The sequence below is a fragment of the Mobula birostris genome, chromosome 5 (genome assembly GCF_030028105.1).
Source record: "Mobula birostris isolate sMobBir1 chromosome 5, sMobBir1.hap1, whole genome shotgun sequence".
Classification (NCBI taxonomy): domain Eukaryota; kingdom Metazoa; phylum Chordata; class Chondrichthyes; order Myliobatiformes; family Myliobatidae; genus Mobula; species Mobula birostris.
Window position 1 is genome coordinate 91,922,287 of NC_092374.1, and position 6,153 is coordinate 91,928,439.

Here is a 6,153-nt window from a genome sequence, read left to right on the forward strand (position 1 = left end):
GTCTGATTCTGAGCTCTGGTAAAGGTCAGAATTCCACCTCCCTCCCCCAGTCGCTTGATTAAAGTTCAAAGTAAATTTTATTGTCAGAGTACACATGTCACCACATCCAACCCTGAGATTCATTTTCTTGCAGGTGTACTTAACAGACCTATAAAACAATAACCATAACAGAATCAATCAAACACCACCCAACTAGGGTGTGCATCCAAAGAACAGAAGACAACAAACTGTGCAAATATAAAAAGAAAAAAATAAATAAAAACATAATATTGAGAAGGTACAGAAGCCTCAGGGCTAACAACCTGTTTCAGGAACAGTTATTACCCCTCAACATTCAGGCTTTTCAAACAAAGAAGATAACTTCACTCAACTTCGCTTGCCCCATCACTGCAATGTTCCTACAACTAATGGAGTCACTTTCAAGGACTCTTCATCTCATATTCTCGATATTTATTGCTGATTTTTTAATTATTATTATTTCTTTCTTTCTGTACTTGCACAGTTTGTTGTCTTCTGCCCTCTGGTTGAGCTTCCTAGTTGGGTGGTCTTTATTGATTGTTATTCCATAGATTGAGTATGCCTGGATGAAAATGAATCTCAAGATTGGATATGGTGACATAGATGTACTTCGAAAATAATTTTACTTTGAACTTTGCCTTCTGCTATTAGATATTTTGAACCTGGGTGAGAGATACTGGAGGATCTTACTTATTTTTAGCTGGGGATAAATACACCCACGTCCTGAGTTACACTCTTGTGACCATTTAATCTACTAACCTGTAGGTCTTTGGGAATTGTGAGGAAGCTGGGGCTCCTGGAGGAGCCGCTTGCAGTCGTGGGGAGAACGTGCAGGTTCCTTACAGGCAGCCGTGGGGATTGAACCTAGTTCACTGGCTCTCTAGTAGTGTTATGCAAACTGCTATGCTGTGGTGCTGACCTCTCACCTGTTGCCACTCCAGAGAATACAGCCCTAGTTTGTCTAACCTCTCCTTACAGCTCACACCCTCTATTCCTGGTGAACCTCTTCTGCACCCTCTCCGAAGCCTCCACATCCTTCCTGTAGCGGGGCGACTGGAATGCAGTGGCATGGCGGAGATACATCTCTACCAAAGGAGGTGTAAGGCACTCTTTCCCTCCGCTAGCCTGCAGGTCACCCTTGGGCAAGGTGTAGCACCTGCTTAGTCTCCCCCTCCCCAACCCCCTGTTCAGGGTCTTGTGAAGCTGTGGGAGCAGGGGACACATCACAAGTCCTGGTTATGTGACCACTGACACCAGGCAGACAATCTCTGAAGAGTATTGATAATGGCTGGGGTCACCCGTCTTGTAAAGACACTGCAATGGCAAACCACTTCTGTCGAAAAAATTGCCAAGACCAATCATGATCATGGAGACCATGATCACCCATGCCTTATGACACAGCACATGAATGACCAGTTCGGCCTTCAAGTGACATTTTGGTGTTTTCAAGGGTTGAATCAACATGAGACTAAACAATGGATGTTAATTTGTGTCTGAACACTGGGTATCCAGAGATCCATCAAACCAAGAGCCCTTGTGCTTTATGTTCAAGTAGCATCATATGAAGTTAATCACCAGATTTGGTCGAATACTTCCAACCTGATTTCCTGTCCAAAGTGTTTTTGATCCAGCACAGAGTTTGGCCTGGTGTGCAGTTGGCCAACAGCCCTTACGCGTCTGCACTATGTGATATTCTCACGGTGGGATCTTCAGCCCTGACAAGGAGCCAGCTGCCAGAGACATGTTCGACCCTGACCTCCGGCACTCTGTGTCTGTTTACTTGTTCACTGACAAGCCCTGACAACACTGATTTAACCCGAACTAACCATAGAACTTTACAATGGCTGATTAACCTTCCTGGTATGACTTTGGAGTGTGGAAGGAGCTGGAGGAAACCCATGTGTCCCACGGGGATGACGTAGAGAGGACACCGGGACTGAGCTCTTGTCTGACGTCCCCAGTTGTAAAAGGGCCCTGCTAACCACTACACGAACGTGTGTGTGCAGTTTGCACATTCTCCCCGTGACAGACTCAGATTTGTACTTCTCACATATACACCGAAAGGCGCGTTGTTTGCGTTAGCACAACGTAGGGAAGCGCCGGGGGGGGGGGGGGGCAGACCGCAATTGTTGCTGCAGATTCGGACTACATGGGTCTCCCCCAAGAAACAGGCCATTTGGCCCATCTACTGTGTGCTAGACTGGTTTTACCTCCTCCCATCTCCCTGCACCCAGACACCATAGTCCTCCATACCCCTCCCAATCAGGCACCTATCCAAATTTCTCCTAGTTCTTACAACTAAACTTGCATCTTCCACTTCTGCTGGAGCTCATTCCACGCTCGTATCAGTGAAGAAGATTCCCTTTGAACGTCTCACCTTTCACCCGAAACCTCTGCCCTCTATTTCTACTCTCACCCAATCTGAGGGAGAAAAGCCTACTTGCAATTACCCTATCTATACCCTGTGGCACGTGGCCAAGTGGTTAAGGCATTGGACTAGCAACCTGAAGGTGGTGAGTTCGAGCCCCAGCCGAGGCAACGTGTTGTGTCCTTGAGCAAGGCACTTAATCACACATTGCTGTGTGACGACACTGGTGCCAAGCTGTATGGGTCCTAATGCCCTTCCCTTGATCAACATTGGTGTGGAGAGGGGAGACTTGCAGCATGGGCAACTGCTGGTCTTCCATACAATCTTGTCCAGGTCTGCGCCCTGGAGAGTGAAGACTTTCCAGGCACAGATCCATGGTCTTGCAAGACTAACGGATGCCTTTACTTTTACCCCTCATCCCGTGGCTACATCTCTACCAAAGGAGGTGTGAGGTGCTGTTTCCCTTCACTAGCCTGCAGGTCACCCTTGGGTGAGGTGTAGCACCTACCTACAGCCCCCACCCCATGTGAAGGCACGGGAGCAGCTGGTACAGAGGGGCCTGGGAATACAGATCTATAATTCCATTAAAGTGTTGTCATAAGTAGACAGGGTTGCAAAGTGAACTTTTGGCACATTGACTTTCATAAATCAGAGTCCTGAGTACAGGATTTGGGACGTTATGTTCCATTGTATAAGCCGATCTACAGAAAACATATCAATAAGCTTAAAAGAGTGCAGAGTAAATTTACAAGGATGTTGCTGGGACTTGGAGACCTGAGCTAGAGGGCTTTATTCCCTGGAGCACAGGAGCATGATGTTTACACAATTTTGATGGGATATCATCTTCACCGTTATGGGCCATGTCATATGACGTGGGAGATCATGGTCTATGACTATAATTGTTCTTGGAAAATTCTACAGAAGTGGTTTGCCATTGCCTTCTTCTGGACAGCGTCTTTACAAGATGGGTGACCCCAGCCATTATCAATACTCTTCAGAGATTGTCTGCCTGGCGTCAGTGATCACATACAGTAACCAGGACGACCCTCCACCACCTGATCCAATGACTTCACGTGCCCCTGATTGGGGGGGGGGGCTTAGCAGGGGCTACACCTTGCCCAAGGGTGACCTGTAGGCTAGCAGAGGGGAGAAGCACCTTACACCTTCTTTGGTAGAGAGTATCTCCACCCGACCACCCATCTATCTGTACCATCATCCCATTCCTAACTATCCCATGGCACAGGGAGTGAAGCAGAGATTACTACCTATTGCTGAGGGGCAAGGCCACGGAGGAACCCTTCATTGACCACTTACTCCCCTTACTTCTCCTGGTAGTCACCCATCCACTATCTGAAATTGGGTGAACTCCCTGCAGATGCAGTGACAGGAAGACTGATAGGTACTCTACTCTTACAGGTGGAGCATTCCGCGGCCTGAACTACCACCCTGCCTACTTATTATGCCTCTAACCTCTTAAGTTTAAGTTCAAACCTCCACCTGTTCTTGCCCAAGCCTGCTGAGTCAAAGCCTGACCATTCTAACACTGGCCCGCTCCAGCAATGGCCGCTCCACTTACATCTCACTTCTTTTTATTGACCTCTATAGAGTGCCTAAAAGATCACAATGATTGCAGCTTCTCAAAAAGTTCCAGAAGGCCCTGAACTCCTTTTAAATCTCACACAGCCTCACCGATGAATTACCTCTCGTGATGATTGCAGTCTGCCATGTCTGAACAGGGCCATGGAGTACTGGCTTGCCCAAGGTTAATCTCCAGATTTATCCCAACTCCCTGGTGGGATTTTCCTTTCTAAACAGTCAAAGTTTGAAGTTTAAAGTAAATTTATTATCAAAGTATGTATATGTCACCATATATAACCCTGAGATTCATTTTCTGGTGGGCACTCACAAGTAGAACAAAGAAGTACACAAATAAAGTGGAGAAACAATCAATGTACAAAAGAAGACAAACTGTGCCAATAAAATAATAAAAAATAATGCATAAGTAAATGAATAAAATTGAGAATATGAGTTATAGAGTTGTCAGCATGGCCTCCTCTTGTGCCCTGATGAGGCCACCCTCAGGGTGGAGGAACAACACTTTATATTCTGTCTTAGTGGCTTCATGAGACATCTTATATTCTGTCCTGGTAGCTTCCAACCCGCTGGCATGAACATTGATTTCTCCTTCTGGTAAAAAACATCTCTCCCCCTCCCCTCTTCTTCTTCTATTCCCCACTCTGGCCTCTTACCTCTTCTCCCCTGCCTATCACCACCCCTTCCCCGCCCCCGGATCTTCTCCTCCTTCCCTTTCTCCTCTGGTCCACTCCCCTCTCCTATCAGATGCCTCCTTCTCCAGCCCTTTACTATTCCCACCTGCCTGGCTTCACCGATCACCTTCTAGCTAGCCTCCTACCCCTTCCCATCGACGCTCCCTCTAAGGTGTACACATGCGGTAACACACATATCGTTTGCTACGAGTGCACAAAGGAATTTAAACTGCGCACAAAGGTTTGTCACAGATTGCGATCACATATCACAATCACATTTCCTTTTCCTGTCTGATACTGATCGTGTTGACAACATGGAATTTGCAATAATTTGTCTGCAGATTTTAGAACTGGCTTATACGAGAGGGCATGACTTAAGGATTGAAGGGCGCCTATTCAGAACAGAGATGCGAAGAAATTTTTTTAGCCAGAGGGTGGTGAATCTATGGAATTTGTTGCCATGGGCGGCAGTGGAGGCCAAGTCATTGGGTGTATTTAAGGCAGAGATTGATAGGTATCTGAGTAGTCAGGGCATCAAAGGTTATGGTGAGAAGGCGGGGGAGTGGGACTAAATGGGAGAATGGATCAGCTCATGATAAAATGGCGGAGCAGACTCAATGGGCCGAATGGCCTACTTCTGCTCCTTTGTCTTATGGTCTTATGGTCTTACTTATTGAAGAAATTATTCAGCGCGCACATGTTGTCACTGGGCAAAAATTGCGCAGCGCAAGATTTTTGAACGCACTTTACAAATTGGAGGGAACTTTGCCCCCATCTTGTCATTCTCGCATCTTCCTGTCCTGAAGAACTGTTGATTCCTTTCCACAAATGTTGCCTGATCTGCTGAGTTCCTCCAGCATTTTGTGCGTGTTGCTCCGGGTTTCCAGGATCTGCAGAAGTTCTCATGTTTATGAGGTGTAAACCCCTTGGAAGTGAGCCTGTAGGTGGTGGAATCAGAGTAGAGTTGTGGTAAGTGAAGTTATCCACCCGAGTTCAGGGCCTGATGGTTGAGGCTCCTGTACTTTCTCCCTGACGGCAGCAGTGAGAAGAGAGCCTGGCCTGGGTGGTGGGTCACTTGATGGTGGGCGCTGTTGTGCGGGAGGCACCTAATAAAGTGGCCATTGGCTGTATGACTTGCTCGAGATTCAGAAGGGAGGAGAAGATGGCGGCGCAATGCAGCCCGTGCGGCCCTTCCAGTGAAATGATATCGCATTTGTTAAATAGGGGCTGTGCACAATCCTGATTTGATGGAGACAGACATTAGAAGCATGGAGGAACATCTGGAGAAACTTCTGAAATGCCCGGTTCGCAGCCGCTGCTACTGTGCGATCCAGAATCTCCGGAAGGAAGGCCCCAGATCCTTGGCTTTGCCTGTAGCTGGCGGCCGGGGATGTGGTCGAAGCGCTCGGCAGAGATGATTATGAAGACACGTAGTCCTCTTTTATTGTCATTTAGTAATGCATGCATTAAGAAATGATACATTATTTCCTCCGTTGTGAT